Source organism: Dromaius novaehollandiae, chromosome 24 (assembly GCF_036370855.1).
Source record: "Dromaius novaehollandiae isolate bDroNov1 chromosome 24, bDroNov1.hap1, whole genome shotgun sequence".
NCBI classification, from domain to species: Eukaryota; Metazoa; Chordata; class Aves; order Casuariiformes; family Dromaiidae; genus Dromaius; species Dromaius novaehollandiae.
In genome coordinates, this window is record NC_088121.1 from 3,015,423 (window position 1) to 3,032,855 (window position 17,433).

The 17,433-nt window shown below is 39.2% G+C and overlaps 2 protein-coding genes and 1 long non-coding RNA gene across 3 annotated transcripts in view; 2 read left to right on the forward strand and 1 right to left on the reverse strand.

Moving 5' to 3' along the window:
- CFAP74 (cilia and flagella associated protein 74) overlaps positions 1–17,433 on the forward strand; it is a 125,672-nt gene that overhangs the window by 88,540 nt on the left and 19,699 nt on the right. Inside the window, exon 41 of the mRNA XM_064525426.1 lies at positions 14,110–14,392. The gene's annotated coding sequence lies outside the window, so the exon portion shown is untranslated. The remainder of the gene's footprint in view (positions 1–14,109; positions 14,393–17,433) is intronic.
- LOC135330732 (uncharacterized) lies at positions 5,460–9,674 on the reverse strand. The gene is made up of 3 exons (XR_010392834.1): positions 9,370–9,674; positions 8,700–8,807; positions 5,460–6,025 (listed from the first exon to the last, which is right to left on the reverse strand). It is a non-coding gene; the product is annotated as an uncharacterized LOC135330732 (long non-coding RNA).
- GNB1 (G protein subunit beta 1) overlaps positions 15,525–17,433 on the forward strand; it is a 54,272-nt gene continuing 52,363 nt past the window's right edge. The window contains 1 exon segment of the mRNA XM_026096509.2: positions 15,525–15,667. The gene's annotated coding sequence lies outside the window, so the exon portion shown is untranslated.

Here is a 17,433-nt window from a genome sequence, read left to right on the forward strand (position 1 = left end):
AAAACACATGAATCCCTAATCGCAGTTGTGAATGCAGAAGGGTCTTTCTGGCAGGAAATCCATTCCTGCATGTCTGCAGTTCCAGTGATTCATATCTTAAGCCTTTATTGCATTGTTTTGAATTCAGGGAAGGCTCCAGCATAAGAAATCTGGCACAGGAAGTTCAGCTTCCTCTCCAGAAGATTTCCCTCCTCCACCCCCTTATATGCAGAGCAGCAGGAAACGTATTCAAGCCTCGCCTATGCCGAGTGAAAACTTGTAACTGTAGAACTGTTTATATTTACACCCCAAACCTTCAGCTGAAGTGTTCAAGACAGGCAGCACAGAAGACAAAGTCCTTGTTAATGACAAGACTTAATCCCCAAAATATCCTGAACTGTGGAGTCGCATTGTTGTAATCATATACAAAGCTGGACATAGTCCCTAAGCAAATAAGATCAAAATGGGAGATACAGATGACTATTATTGCCTTTCAATCCCATTTCTACAGTGGGCTTAGCAAAACTCTTACTGATGACAGTGGGAATTTTGCCATAATATAAATTTGCCACAATTGCAAAGTAAGGAAAACTATGGCAAATCAGGCCCGGATCGAGTTAATGCCTAAACTCCCACTAATTTTAATAGGGTTGATTTTGATTCCTAGATTTTATCTAGATTCCAGTGCCCTTTAAAAACAACTTGCTAGGCTCCAGTCTGAGAGCCAGTCAAGTTCAATTTGAGCCTCAGACTGAAACAGGTACAAAAAACAGGTATTCTAGAATAGGTACTCTGGAAGCACATGCAAATATGCTAGGAGAAGAACAAGGTGGAATGAGTGTGATACGATGCTAAAGATCTCTGAGCTAAGTCTGCAGGCACTGGCACTACCTTGTGCCATATATACATACATACAAAAACGCTTGCCAGGATCACAGAGGCAGTACAGTCATGGCAGCGAAGCACTGTACACCAGGGCTAAATTAAACTATGGCATGACACTGATGTAGCTTGTTTTGCTTTCTGTTCTGGCATTTGCTTGTTGAAATATCTCTGGGATGTGTAGCTATGTTACTTGTGCTCCACCACATGGTGTAGACAATCGCTACAAGAATACTCTGTTAGTATAAGAAAAACAGCATGCTATATTTGCAGAGTGGATATGAGTAAGCTGTATTCAGCATAGTTTATTCCATCACCATATCTCCAGAACAAAACATGCTATACTGGTTAAAAGAACAGCAGCAGCTCCTACTTCAGAGCCTTTCACCAGCATAACTAGAATAGAGGTCAGTGGCAATGTGAACAGGGGGAGAGAAGCCTGAACAGCTACTCCGTCATCATGTGATCCAGAGTGCAGCCTATACTGGGTAGTTATAATGGGAGGAGGACTGGAAGACAGCTACAGCTCTTTCAGCACCTTCAAATTTAATCTAGCTGTACCTGAGATCTCCCCTCCCTTCCCTGACTGCCATACATACGCTGGCAGAAGTGAGTACATGGATCTGATTTTAGCTCTAGCACAGGTTGAGCAAGTGTGGGAATGAAAATAAACTAATGTACTCCACACAGACGGGGCAGAATACTGTCCTAGAACCATATCAACAGTTCCTAATATGCTGTCTGACGCAAGATTGGCAGAAAGTAAAAATCTGAAAGCTTTATTCTGACTTTCCACATTCATAAAAAGGGAAATCACCTCAGTGCCAAATGCCATTGTTTGCATCAGGAGGTAGTGAGTTTTTAAAATCCACACCATATCACCCACTTATGCATGCACATGTACAAGAAAAGGGAATAATTGCGTTTCAAGTGCACTGTGAATGCTCACACTAACAGAGCTTAATAAATAATAAATAGCAGTACAGTCAATACCAAATGTCGAAAGGTGATGCTGTATCTAGATACATATCTGCTGACTAGTGCATATTGGTAAACCACATACTGCTCTTAGTTTAGACTCCAACATTAATTTTGGCAGTGGAGGAAGGTTTTACTAAAAGTACGGAAAATGTCATTCATCTTTATTTCCATTAAATCTTGCTCCTATGAGGATTTAAGCCCCAGTATAGAACAATGGAAGATGCAAAAAATGAGATTGACTAGTCTGATCATAAATATAAATGAAATGCAAAAAGTAAACTATCATTTTAAATAGTGAGAAGTACCTTCATTTTTAAAAATTCTAATACTATAAGGTGTTATTGATAGGAACTGCTTTCATTCATTTTTCTCTCAAATGTTCTTTTTAAATCACTTGCATGCTCAATTAGCTTTAGTTACCTTTTGATGGTAGCCCATAATCCACAGGACTATGAAATTATTTTGTACTTTTTTATTAAGAGATGAACAGCATGTGGATGTGTTAGTGACTCAGATGCTGAACCTTTTTGAGTAAGTCCTAAGCCTTTCAGAACTCACTGAAGTTACTGGGAATTTTACTTACTTGCAGGTTTGGATCCATAACCTCAAAATAGGACACACAAACAATTGTCTAGATTGTTCTGCTGCTATTATACTACCAGTGCAAATCCCTACTGGTACCACTGTTGTAGAAGTCACAAAAGACACAATGGTCTTTATGTTTCATTGGATTAGCATGATACACAGCAGTTATATAATAGCATAACTCACCCTAAACACACACAGGCAATATTAGCTCTGTTGCTGAGCTTTAGTAGGTAAAAGATTTGTCAGCATGTTACTCACAGTATACCATAAAACCTGCTTTCCAGCTGTTACAGTTCTCAAGTACAAATGTCTTTAATGAAGCACCAAAACTCAGCACACAATAATCATCTAGGAAGAGAATTTATTATCAAATCTGAAACTAGTTTGTTCAGTTAATTGAAAGGTAAAAGCTTTTGGAGAAATAAGTAACTAATCACACTGCTTGTTCGTGGGTTTCCTCCTTAGCTTTTTGTTTGTCCATGGAGACCTATTACTGTTGGGAAAGTGGGGGAGGGGGGTTGTGCTAGTTTTATTAACTGGTTTTTGAATGTATTCCTTGACCTTTTAGAACTTCTTGGTCCAAATCCATTTGTGTTTTAGGGTTTGTCAAAATATTTTCCATAAAAAAATATTTTTTCTATAAATATTTTTTGTTCAATTAAACAAAAATCTACATGTAGAGGGGCTTAAGTTTTGTATTACATTAAATTGTCTTTGCATTAAAACTCAATTTTGCTTGCTATTCATTCACTAAAATGTTAAATCTTCCCATGAGACAAATTTCCTACAGGCTAAAACACACATCTCAACATGCAAATCCCCCAAAATAGAGCAGAAGGATTGTAACTTTCTTTACCCCATACCACTGGGTTTTGAATCATATTTCTAGAGCTGAGAAACAGAATTCAGTAACAGCAGCAGCAAGTTACAATTTCTGAGTCTCTTTCAACCCAAGAATCTCAAAGTATTTTTGAAGTGTTACTGGATTAAGCTTTGCAATACCATTGTGCATTACTATGTCCATTCCCCACTGGCACATATAAAGCAGAGGGACCATATAATTTATTCAAAGTCAAACTCCACAGGTAGGCCAAGAATAAAACTCATAAGATCAGAGTCTCACTCTTTAATTTCAAGCCCATGGCCAGTCCTCCTTAACCAACCATAACTCATTTCTCCTGCACTCTATGGGAGAGCTATTAACAAGACTGTTCTGCAGGCAGGATAAACTTTAAATGGGATTATCTCTAAATAAGTTAACCAACTAAGATAGCAAATCATGTACTGACACTCATGGAGGGAGCTAAAGCATTATAGGAACAGGGGAAGCACGTATAAGAAAAAAAAATGAAGTTCTATTTCCTTTGAAGAAAATTATAACTTTCATAAACAATAGTTGGCACCAAGAAGATGGTAAGATATAGTATTTGAAATGCATAGTATGGAAAGGTCCATATTCTACATCAAAACAATATGACCCTCATCTTATTTCCAGTGTTGTCAATGGGAGTTATTCTGTAGGAATATAAGATAGCACTTAAAAATCAAAAATACATTTTATAGTTTTCAAAACAGAATTTTATATTAAGCCAATCTGTGGATATTGGGGGAAAGGTGGGATGGAAGGAAAAAATTATGTTACCACTTTATAAATTTTTATAAAGCTCAGTGCTTTTATCCAGCACTATGTAACTGAAGTTGCCCAGCTCATGGGAAGTAAGGCTGGAGTACACACTCACCTTTCTTTCCACGACAGTATTTGCTTTTGGCACTACAGACAGGTTGTAATTTTATTAGCATCTTAAGTACTCAAGCATGTACAGTGAAATTCTGGTTCTGTTAAGATAGGGGCAAAACTCCTGCATATCATATGTGTTCATTGTATGAACTTAAAATCCCCCCGGACTCTTGGAATAGCATTGCTTGGCCTCTAAAAGTCACTCTACTAGGCACTGTTTCTGTCAGATCCTGTGGGCAGTGGCTTGAGAGATGCTTCAATTTGTGTATGTTTTGTTTTGTTGCATGGAAACATGAATTTTATAAGCACATCTTTTTTTTTTTTTTTCCTAAGAGGGGCTGATAAGAAAGGGCTTTGCAGAATCAGGATCTTTCAAAATCCTGACACGTGACACCCCACTTGGAATGTCTACTGTGACAGAATCCCAGAGGTCGCTGGAAAGTTCTCTTTTTTAAAATTGGAAGACTCATCCTTGTGTTCAAAGAATATGAATTCTCAGGAATAGAAGATGTAGCCATTTGTTGCAATTCTTTCTTAGAAGCAACTGGAGAAAAAGGTAGATATGGGTCCTGTATGCTAAAACTTCGATTCCTTTAGATTTTTTTTTTGCAACTCAATTCTGTAAAGAAACTTTGTCCCTTCTGCTCCTTCCATGATCATCATGAATTCCTCACACTAAATCCTTCTGCTCCAGTGAGTGAGGAAATCCAATATGCAGGTCTTTCTCAGAATCACTGCATCATTTAGCCTGCTCAAGTTGTGGTTTAATGTACTCTTAGAACCAATTTTCTCTTTTTACATTTACCATGCAATGCTTTCCCATTCAAGATAGGCACAGCAGGGAGTACACATTCCTAAACCCACATACCATGGGACCTGATGCCTAATGATTCTTATTGGTCCTCTCACAACTTTATGCCCTGCCATATCATTTAATGATTTTTTAAATCTTCAGCCCCTAAAGCTCTTAAGGCCATTTAAACAACAGCCTACCAGATGATATTGTCATTTAGTTTATGAAGAACCCCTATACACATTACGTAACATTCACACAGATTTTTCTGGAATTACTTCTTAAATGTCAAATTAGCATGCATTTTTTGTTCTTCATTGAGTTCTCTTCTGCTGCAAGAACAGAGTGGTTGGGCTGAATTCAGCTGCCAGTTTTGCTTCATGTGAATGATGGAAGTCTACTGATTTCAGACTATCTTTCATCACCATATTTTTTTCAGTCCCAGTGCACTTTCCCAAATAAATGCTCACTTCTGAAGTACAGGATGTAGCTATTATTGAACCTACTCATTTTATTACTTACTACAATTAAATAAATGACTACTGAATTTTGAAAGCATATCTTACCCCTTTCTGGTATCACAAATAGGCTTTATTTGACTAAACATGGATTGTCCAAGGACCGTGGTACAAGTTACTCTACTACATTTATGAATGTAGTTTTTGTTTTCTGGATTCTGGAATCTTCAGCAACATTGAAACTATACTGCAACTGCAGCAATGAAGCAAGACATAGCTCTTTGAAGGAGTAACGCCCTCATCAGTAATTCCAACATGTTTGGTAGCTGCTTCCATATGACATCTGTGACCACTTGAAACTGTTCTGCCAAGGATGAAAGAATGTTCTATAGGAATCTGACATGTAGCAAGATAAGCAAATCCTCTTTTGTATTTGGAGGTATTTCCCACAGGCAAACTTCACTGCAGGTCTGATGCATCAGACATCATGGAAATTTTAGTAGGCTGAATTCTCAACATGGATTCTAAATTCTCAGCATCTCCAGGGTACCAGTTGTTTTTCTGTTAGTTGTTCAGTGAGACAGTGGTCCCCTTGAGGAAAGTCCCCTTAAAGGGAAAAATATTAGGCATCAAGCTTTACTCAACTGCTTAATATGAATTCATGCAATTGCAATGGTACTGACAGGATTATTTTAGAGGAAGACCTAGAAGTGTGCATTTGATTGTGTGTGTGTGTGTAATTTATTTATATATGCATATACACACACACACACACACACACACACACACACGCACACCCCCATAGAGTGTGATCTCTAAGATTATGGTAACAGTGCCATATTTTACTATTACAGCTGTAGGATAGGAGTCTCTTCAGGAAAATATACTTCCATTTACTTGCTTGTTAATCTCTGCACACTTACTCCTTCAGTTCCACTAACTATGCAACCAACAGGATTAGGTCCATTCCCCACAGCTCTGAATGACCTATGCCCAGAAAATGATACGAGATTTTGAAAAAAAGATGTTCATGTGCTAATTTTATATTCTCCCCTGTTCTTGGCAATGTTGTTACTCAAGCCAATGCAAAGCCAGCTATATTTGTTTCATGCCACTAAGGCATTTCATCACATTAAAAAAATGTCCATTGGCCCAGGTACGGCAGCTCTAAAACCTCTTTGCCCAGCTCCAGCAACAAAGCACTTTCTAGAAGCAAGGTGCTGCTTTGCTAAGTTTAAAGGTACAGAAGAAAATGTAGACTAATAATACACACTTGAGTATGAAGGAAAAACAGAGCAAGATCTCATACAATCATGAGCATATGGAAAACAGTTCTGATAAATTCTGGTTGTAGGAAAAAAAAGCACCAAAAATACTATTCTTCTGTGTCTCTCCGAATGGGTTTGTACAAATACAACAAAAAAAAAATGGAGAAAGTGGTTGGTAAGTATACAAACAGGCATGAACCAACCTTGAGACACCCATACATGTTCCAAGGTTGGAAGCTGAATATATAGAAAAATTCAGAACAGAGCGTGTTCCCAGCAACAAGCTCTGTTATTTTGTAGAAAAAATATAAATATAGATCATGAAAGTATGTGTTTATATCATATTGTAATATTGTATCATGGTATAAAATTATGGCACTGACTGCAAGGAATACTAGATCTAGGCTGAGGAGCCTTAACATTTCTTCTCACTTCTGACCATAAACTGCTGGGTGGGACTATGTAAATAATTTGACATCTTTATGCATTGGTTTCTTACATCTAAGACAGGGGTAATGATATTTTCTGACTTTAGAAAATGAATGCTTCAAGAGGCTAAATATAAGAATCACTCAGGAACTAGGCAGTAATTTTTTATTATTGTTGAAGCCCAAGCTGCTTATACCATTGATTTGAAATGGATCACAAAGCAATAGGAATCGAATAAGGGTTTCCCCTGGAAATAAGAATACCTCAGTATTTTTATAAACTGTATACAAACTGCGTATGTATAACGCCCTTTAGGACACATGTAGGTCAGTGTGTACTGTCCCCATGTAGCTTATTTTACCTCAGTCAAGAATGAGATATACAAAGGAAGTCATGTAGCATATATGCTTATTATATATTCACAGTAACTTATATACACATTGATGCAGTAGAATGAAATCTACAGGAATCCTGTAGGCCTTCAATTGCTTTTATACATCCCATATTCTTAAGCTCAAGGAATACCTTCTTTACGCATCAAATTTTCGAGAGATGCTGTTCGCCAGATTCTGTTCCTTCCACTTCTTTCACAACACTGTTCTACTTTGCAAAGAAATGATAATAGATTTTTTTCAAGGGATTTTAGAGTGATTTACAAAGTTCCTCAACAATTCTGAATTAACGGTTCATGAACCCATTTTGCAGATGAACCGTTCTAATCAACACCCTCAATATCATCCTGCAAGACTGTATTAGTTAGGAAACTCAGGTATATTGATCTCCTTGCCCTTCTTGTCCTAAATTACACTAACGCTTGCAAAACTAGTTCCCCCTACCTTAAAATCTTCCCAATTATATTCTCTTCTGACTAAAACAATTCTGCTAATTTTATGCTTTATGTTCTCAGAACTCATTTAAAATAACTCTTGTTCTGTCGTAATAAGCAGACTGAAGGAATTCTGTGACTTCAGAATGTAACTAAGCAGACTGAGTTACTTCCACTTCTTCCTCTGCCTAGCCTCAGTGACTATTTCTATTAAGTAGGCATTTCTTTCTTTCTTTTGTTTAATGAATGATCTTGATATTCTACTACCTGGATCCTTCCTTATAAACCAGCAGCCATGATTTTCATTCTATGGTTAAAGAACTGCAGGTTGGAACAGTTCCAAATTAGTTAAAAAAATAAGAAAGTTCCTTATCTTCTGAGTAGAGGTGGGCCTGAAGCATAGCTGAGTTGAAACTGCATAAGCTTCACTTAATTTTGATGGAAATTCAGGAGAAACAACAGTTCTGCATTGTTTTGGGGACCAAATGGAATGAGAACTTCAAAGCAGATCAAAATCAAGGGAACATTTCTATGAGTCTCAGCACATTTAATAGAATGCTGCCCGCTAGAAGTCATAGAATATGAAGGAAGACAAAGTACACCGGAAAGGGAAGTGGTGTTGGTGTGATCCTGGAATATGAGGTGTTTTTTTTAATTACTACTTTGGCTAAGTCCATCAGAAATACCCACCTAGGAAGACACAAATAGAAATGTAAGCAAAACATAATTATTTACTACTTCCATAATATTTTTATACCATTTGTGGAGCTGTGCAATTTTGAGAAGTGCTGTTCTTCTCCCTTTCTCTACAAAGCAACATTTATCCCTTTTTGGTGAAGTCATTCTTTCAGAGTCCAGGAGCAACCTGAGTTATCATAAGAATAATATAGTACATTTATTCAGATAACGATATGTAATTTTCAATTATTCCAATGCTGTAACAATGCTATTTGTATGCAAAAATGAATTACTTCCTAAGAAATGGGAAAAATATTGACAAAACATTCAATAAAACATGAATACAGTATATTTCTAAACAATACGTAATGGCAGTTTCACTTGCAAATAAAACTCGCGTAAACTCATTTATACTTTGAGGACCAAGTTAGGTCCTTGCTCTTCTTGTTTAACAAGAACGCCTTCTCTCAGGACTATGCAATATCCCTCCTCCTATCTTTTTGTCTTTAAACAAGTTTTCCTACTCCTGCAGTCTACGAAAAGGGACCGTTGTCTTTTTAATATTTATACTGGAAAAGATTTGATATGGATGCCTCCAGAAACACTGCAGCATTCATTAGGCAGTCATTAAATAAGTAATTATGTTCAAGGATTTTCAACAAGCATTTTCAAGGGCTTCATCTCTACAATACTTAGTTAGAAACAGAGTTCATAAATATTGTTAAATTTGACTATGTGCATTAACGTACCAGAAGAAAATGTAGGCTGGAATTGTTGCCTTATTGAGATCATCATTGCCAGGATTTTATTTAAGACCTCAAACTTGGGGAAGAGCAGATCAAGCAACATTTCTGTTTTGTAACAGGAACACTGTATGAGATTTCTTCTTTTCAAACATCATCACTGAAAAGAGGGAGATAATACCTGTGAAATCTATATTCTAAGAGCAGATAACCCAAACTGACTTTTTGCTCAAGCCCTACAGTTTCACTAGATGAAGGAACCTGAAGTTATTTGGGGGATTTAGTCCAATTATAATCTTTATTAACCTTTTAAAGTTAATATACACCATACAACACATATAGTAACTGAAAATGATGTAACAGTTTGGATTTAATACATTTATTTTAAAAAGAATATGACTACATTGCCATATATTTTATATATAAGAATTGTGGTAGAAGAAAGAGAGGAGTTTTGGTCACAACTGGAAAGATCATCTGAATGGCTTGTTAATGCCTAACCAGAATGACTTGCTGAGTATTCAATGTTCTAATTTCTAGTTTCTAATTTCACTGTTTCTGAACAGTGCAACAAGGCTTTGAAAGGCAAACAGCCTTACAACTGGTTTAGAGGAGGCAAAAAACACATAAAATAATTTAAAGATGAAGTTTGCTAAGTTTTCAAAGGACACTACATGATATGGCTACTTGTGATACTAGCTACTGGACTCAGCAACTCAACTGCACGCTTCCGGCCCTATATTGCTAGTTGCCTTCGTATTAAAGATATAGACATACATTTGACAGGAAGTATATCTGGGACTCCTGAAGCAGTTCATTACCATAACCTGTCTAGTCCACACCTTGAATGAAGGTTATTGCCTCTGCAACAGAGATGCCTGAATAGGACACACATGGCTATCTGAATCATTCAGCTTTACGGTGTGACACCCTGCAGATGTATTACGACAGTTTTACAAATCCGATGACTGTGATAGAGAAGTGAAAGGCTGGTAAGGATGAAACATTCCAGGACTTCCACTCCCTGATCTGACTGCTAAGTACTTAATCTCTCTCTTATGCATTGCAAGATCTCAGATGAGGGAAGAAATACAGCATTTTTGTAGTTAATATTCTGAAGCCTATATTTCACAGATTATTTTTAACTCTCAATAGCCTCCATTTTTATCCGTTGATGGCAGTCACACCCATGCAAGAGTGACAGCAGAGCCTGGAGGATGAAAGCTAGAAAGACTGACTCTGTGTGTTTATGTAGATGTCCTATAAATCTGGAGTTGGTGAAAGTATAAACAGCGTGGCATAATTGTTCCCTGTTTGGGAAAGTTTCAAAGTGATGTATACTGTGATGATCATTTTTCATTTTAACAACCAAGCTCTCTGTGTTCTACAAATGACTTGCAACAACGATTTTTCACAGCTTCACTAGCAATGTGCTTGTGTGTTGTAACAGAGAGGTCTTGAAGGACAAAGCAACCTGCAAAAGCAGGTGTTCGAGTAGTGTATTAAGGTATGACAGACTTGAATAGACTTGTCATTATGTTTGAAACAGTTTTGAAGAAGTGTATGAACTGCTGAAAGTGTCTAAAGATTCATTCAATTTAGTATGCTCTCTATAAAGGGGTTAATATCAAATGATTGAGAAAAAGGTGCAAGAAATTCTACAACTGAGATCTATGGAGGAACCTGCTTACCGGAGCAGCTTTCCTTTAGATCTAAACCAAGCTAAATGAGAAAAACTACTACTTTTGCTTCAGCTGACCTAGTACTGGGCCATACATGAAAGCCCCAGGAATGAGGAAGTTTTACTACTTTGTGAAATTGTGAGTTACATTTCCCATCTATTTCAGGTATTTTAATTTGCTTTAGCTATACTAGCTACTTCATATTGGACTCATGAAAAAATATAAAGATTTATTTTTGTCAGTTGTGTACATTAGGATCTTCAGGTATTAGCAGCTAATTTCATATACATTTTTAGTCACAAATTCTTTCCAGCTACAGAAACAGATAAACTCATATATACAATAAGTCCACTTATTTCTGGTGATTATTGCACACTCCTGTGCTAAATACTACAGTCTAGGACAGTTTCTGTATATACCTGTATGCACTTACAAAAATTTAAGATTAAAATGAAAATGAAATTTAAAAAATAAAGACAATGCATTCACAGTAGCTTCCAGGGAGGGACTATAGGAAGACATCAAAATAAAAGTGTTGCACACAGTAATTTATGATTCTTCTGGTTTTTAAACCTTTAAGCTTTTAAAATGCAGCAGAACTGATTTGTCCAGTCAGATTTACAGAGAAAAAAAAAAGCCCAGACCTTCAGCCCTGTAAATGATCCCTTCCAAACTTCACAATCTCTCTTCATCCTAGCAGTCTCACTACATATCACTCAAATTTTTCATTGGAGAACAAGACATAATTAAGTCACTGGATTAGAAACAGGAACTACTACGACAGTAGTATTTATACAGAAGAACAGGCGTGGCAAAAGAATTAGTTGTCACATATAACCACATTTGGCCTGTCCAGTTTCCTTAGCCAAATTCCACAGATTTAAAGAGCACAAACCTGAAGACAGAAATTATCCTTTAGTGCTCATAAAACAGAGAGGGAATAAAATGAAAAAAATTAGAGATTCCTGGTAGAGGATAAGATCTGAATGCTTACTTTAAAAACTGTGGGATTAAGTTTTCCCTTACTAGAAGCATATAGGAGAATTATAAAGCAGGGGAAAAGTAGTAAGTATCTGTGTGACAAAGCACATGAGATGGGAAAAAAACACGCACTGGTTTACTATGGTGTAGTTAGTTCACACAGTGAATCTTCCTGCCTAATAACAAAATCTCATTGCCACTATTCTCTCAAACAACCAAAATATGACTATTTGTTAGGAACATCAGAACTTTATTTTAGTGCATTCCACAGATATCTACTGGATCATCCAGTGTTATCTGAAAAATTTCCACAAAATCTTATGAAGCCTTATGAATTTTCCTTAGCAAAACAAGGTGCTTTTTTTATCCTTTATGTATCATATCTTTTTTCTTCACTGAAGTAAAAAGAAGTCAATCTTTTATTCCAGACAAATCTTGGTGCACCCAAAGATGGCATTTTAATCTCTTTTCTGGATAAAATCTTTGCATAAAATTGATCTCTAACTAAAAAATATCCTGCACCTCGCCTACTACAAATCTCCCTAATCTTAGACTTTCTGATTTAAATATTGCACTAACTGCTTTGAAATGTTTAGAATACTTTGTAAATATCTAATAAACTCATTGGGGTGTTTCTTACAATCAATATCAATCAGTACCAATAGCTTATAGATAGGAATGCAATATCTAGCCCCAATCTCAAGAACATTTACATACATCCCCATCCTGCATGCAAGTCATTCCATTGATTTTAATAGGATAGTTCCTCTCCATGATGCACAACTCAAGTATATTTCTCTGCAGCAGTGAAGCACAATTTATTCCCCCATAGAGAACAGAACAGAAGCAAGTTAGGACTATAATTAAAGAATCCTTGATTCTAATTCCAGCAAATTTCCTGTTATTTATAAATTTCAGGGCAAAAAAACCTAAAGCTTAAGCATTTAAAAACAAATACCTGATTATTATATAACAAAGGCTTAACCACAGAAGAATCTTAGAGTTATTCATAACAGACAACCTAAATCACTTGTAATAGCTCACTCACTGTCTAATTGACAAACTCATTCTTACCCTAACTATAGGTAACCACAGCTACCTTCCCAGAATGCATGATGGCAAGTAACTGGTTCTTTAAATCCTGGAGTAGCAAGTGGCTGTTGAGGGGAGAGTTTGCAAGCTTTTGGGAAAAATGTTTGTCTGTAGCTTTTTTATGTTATTAGACATATTCTTTTCAGGCAGATTTTTAAAGTATTCTCTCCAAAATTTGCTATGTTTAGTTTTTTTTCCTTTTTCCCCCTTTCACTTTCTGTAGCTACTTTTTTCTGCCAGTAAACTTACTTACTTAGTAAGGTAAAGTTCTTATCATTTGAGTTAACGAAATGTAAAAGACAGAAAAAACAGATTTAGGCCTGCTGATAAGGGGAAAATGGTGTATTAGTGTCTACTTATTTTGTATCATTAAGTAATGAAATTTTAGTCTGTGAGTGCTTATGTGAAACTATTCTGTCTTGGTAACACCTGCCCTGCCTGGCTTATGTGAGGTCCAGTCTGTAAAAAAAAGGTGATTTTTTTCTCGTTTGTTCTCTTTTTTTTTGTTTCACTTGCTCAATTCAGTGCAATGCTCAATGCTTCCCAGAGCAGGGGTGGATGCTTATCCAGCAAGCAGAATTTTGAAATAGGACTCTGGAAACTTTGGCCATACAAACATCCTTATAAATGAGAATTAAAAAAACCCCTCTGACCAACTTGTAAGCCCACTAAATTGTCACTGATTCTCAAGTCCTTGAGGGATAGTAACATGAAAGAGCTTTCTTTCTAGTCTTACTAGCAGCTATTTTAGGCCTCAGCGCACCCCTACACACACATACACACACACCTTTATTTGTGCTGAATAGTTCAGAATCTCTCTCAAATGTTCTTTATATTCGGTATTGTCCTACTGTTGTGATAAGGACATCTGCTCTTCCTCCAAACCCTGCTCTCTCTCTACGTTAACTCTCTAATTAAATAATTTAGTTCGGCGGGTTTTGTTTCCATTTTTTAATCTTTTTTTTTTAATGTATACACTTGCCCATGCCAGGTTTTGAAATCTGCGGAGGCCGAGGAGGCCGCGGCGCCCCGCGGAGGTGCAGCCTGGGGGCGGTACGACAGCGCGGCCCGGCAAAAAGCGAAACCATCCAGCCCTCGCCCTTTGTTCGCGCTCCGAGGAGGAAGCACCCGGCAACGGGGACGAACCAAAACAGAACAGGCGGGAGGAGGAAGACGGACTGTTGCTTGAGTCCCCCTTCCTGCCGACTAAATGCCTGCTTCACCCCCCCCACGGCCTGCCGCCCCGCCCGCTCGCTGAGGGCCTGGCTGAAACGGTGCTGCCTTCCTGCGCGCGCGTGTTCGTGTGTGTTTGTCTGTCGGGGGGGGGAAGCGGCCCGCTAGGCCTGCGCACCGTAACCACGGCCCTCCCGGCCGTGCTGGCGGGTCACCGTCGAGGCAGCGGGCCCTCCAGCACAGCGAGGCCTGGGCCTGCCGCCACCCGGAGGTGCGATGGGGGCAGGGCGGGGAGGTGCCGGGGACTGGCGGCGGGGCGGAGCAGCGAGCTGAGCCGAGCCGGGGTTTCCCGGCCGGGCAGCACGGGCGGGGCGGAGGGGGGAGGTTACCGCGCCCAGGCTCTCGCTTCCCGATGGCTGCGGGGAGCTGAGCGGGGACCAAGTAAACGAGGAGGAGCCGAGACCTAGCGACCCCCTCCCCCCCGCCGCCCTCTCCTTCCGACTCCCGCCCCCCTCCCCCTCGCCTGAGCTGCGGTCTCCCCGGGACCAGCCAGACACAGCGCGGACGGCTCCCCTCCTCCTCCGCCCCCCTTCCCTTCCCCAGCCCGCGGGGGCGCAGCCAAAGCAGGCAGGGGCCGCGGGCGGCGGACATACCGGCCCCGTTAATGAGCAGCGGCCGGAAGGGCAGGTAACCGTCCGAGGGGAGAGGAGGGCGGGTGGAGGGGGGACGACGGTCCGCGCTAAAGCCCTGTGCTCGCCGGTGCCCCTTCACCTCCGCTCTGCGAGTCTCTCGTCCGTATCCCAGCCCCACCCCGAAGCCATCTTCCCGCCGCCCCGTCCCCTTGGCTGCTCCCGGCCCTCCCCCCAGCTCTCCCCTCCATCCCCGGTTTCTTCTTCCTCTCCGCGGCTTCCACGCTACCCCCCTCCCCCATTCTTCCCCATTGCTGCTGCACTTCTCTTTTCCTTCTTCCTCCCTTTCCGCTGCTCTTTCAATCCTCTTATTATCTCGGAGCTCCTGTTTGTACCTCCCCCCCCCTCCACGCCAGTACCCTCCTTTCTTTGCCCCGGCAAGAAGGAAGGGCAGTTAATGGTTTGTCCACCTCTTTGCAGAGCGAGATTAGAAATAATCCCCCCCTCCCCCCGCGCTTTCCCACCTCTTCGATACTTGAGTTTCCCCTAAAAAAGAACTGTGTTTGTAGCTGGTAGAGGAGGAGGAGGAGAAAAAGGTGTGGGTGGGACTGATTTTCTCTTGAAGGTTTTAAGGCGAAAAGGGAGGAGACCTTGGATTTTACGGGGTTCCATTTTTAATTATAATTTAGGCTGTAGTGATCTATGTTAGACGGTTTAGGATATTTCTTGTGTGTTAAGGTATAAAAGGTGAGTTTCCAGAGAGATCAAGTCTACAGAGGGAATATTTGGAGACAGATTCAAGAAAAAGCAATGGTGTCTCTGCTGTAATGGTGGAAAACTGATTAAGAGGAGACAGGGGTGAGACAAACAGGGTAAGACTGCTTCTATAAGCCCCCAGTCCAGTGAAGGGAACATCTGGGGCTTGAAGATTGGTTTCATGCTGTTTATGCTGGGGGAGGAAGGGGCAGAAAATGTCTTGTTCTGTTTTAAAAATCAGAGATGAGGATGTGTCTAGCCTGCATATTTCTTTCCCCATCTATTATGGTGCTGCATATTTTTGTGTGCCCGTAACAGCAGTAATGATCATGGAGGGTGTTTACTACAATAGAAAAATGAGGTTTTCTTCTCGGAAGTGTTATTAAAATATTATTTCGCTACCGAGTTTATCATTGAACAGATTTCAGTATATTTTTTTTTACTTGTACAAGGGGGTACTTAAGGTGTAGGATTTTTATTCTAGCTCTACAGCTTTGCATAAGAATGAAGAGGTATAGACTCTTGTGTATAAATATGAAAGAGATGAGACATTTTATTTAAAAAAATCCTGTCCAGAAGAAAATCAGAATGATGTAGAGGTTATTCTAACATGTCAATTTATCATTCAAGATGAGCTAAAATTTTAACGAATGTGATATTTCATTATTCTCTAGCAAAGTCATAGTTGGGACTCCTTATTTTAAATAAGGCATCCTTTCTAGGGTACTGACTGCCACATTATGTATGGTCTTCAGAGTGGGAAATAGGAGGAAAGGGCTGTAAAAGTAAGTCTTGAAGGATTATTGAAAGAGCTTTTTAGAATAGTTGGCTCAACTTGGAAAGGTCCTTTAAACCTGAAAATAAAAATTAAACAATTTGGAGCTATTGCAGCTATTGTAAAATATCTGCACCTAATTGTGGGAGGTTTGTCCCGTATTTTAAGCCGGTCTGCTAAACACAAGGATGTGAATCAAAACGAAATGCTGTCGATGTGCATGTAAAAAGCATGTGAGAAAATTAAGATAATGCATTAAAATCTAAACTTGTTCTAAGTGTAATACACTGTATCTAAGACTAATATATTTCCCCCCTCTGTCTCCTTTAGGAGAAGAGAAAGAGAAGGGATGAAAATAGTGTAGTTGTTTTGGTGGCTGCAGATTAGCCAGGGTGTGTGTTTGATTTTCTTTTTGCTGTGAATGAATGGATCCTTCTGTGCCCGGGCCCAGTAACTGCAACAAGATGGCGTTTGCAGCAAGGCAGCTCTCATTTTTCAACTCCTCCTCAGCACAGCCTTGCCAGCTAGATTTTATTCTGTAATTGTGTTTTAGATTTACTTTCTGGTTCTGTTTGCTTTCTTCTTTTTTGGGGTGGGGGTGGGAGGACCATTTGGAAGATTGTTACAAGAAATCTGTAGGTTTTTCTTAATTTTGTGAGCTTCTTCAGATTGGAGACTAGGTGGGAGGAGTAAATAGTTTTATTGAAATGTTCACGTAGGCTGTTACTGGATAAAAGGGTGACATGATTTTCTGTTTTACCTTCCAGCGCCTGCTCAATGTCATCAAAATGTTCTTTGTTTTTCCATAAGCATGTTGCTGAAAAATATTTTAAAATCTAGAACATAGGTATGCAAAGCTTCTGCTAGGACTGTGTACTGTTGCTAGTTCTCTACCAGCAAAGTAATCATGAGACCCCATGTAGACAGTCGTCCTTTTTGTAGTATAAAAGTCTCCCATCTGCTTCAAAATCCTCATGATTTG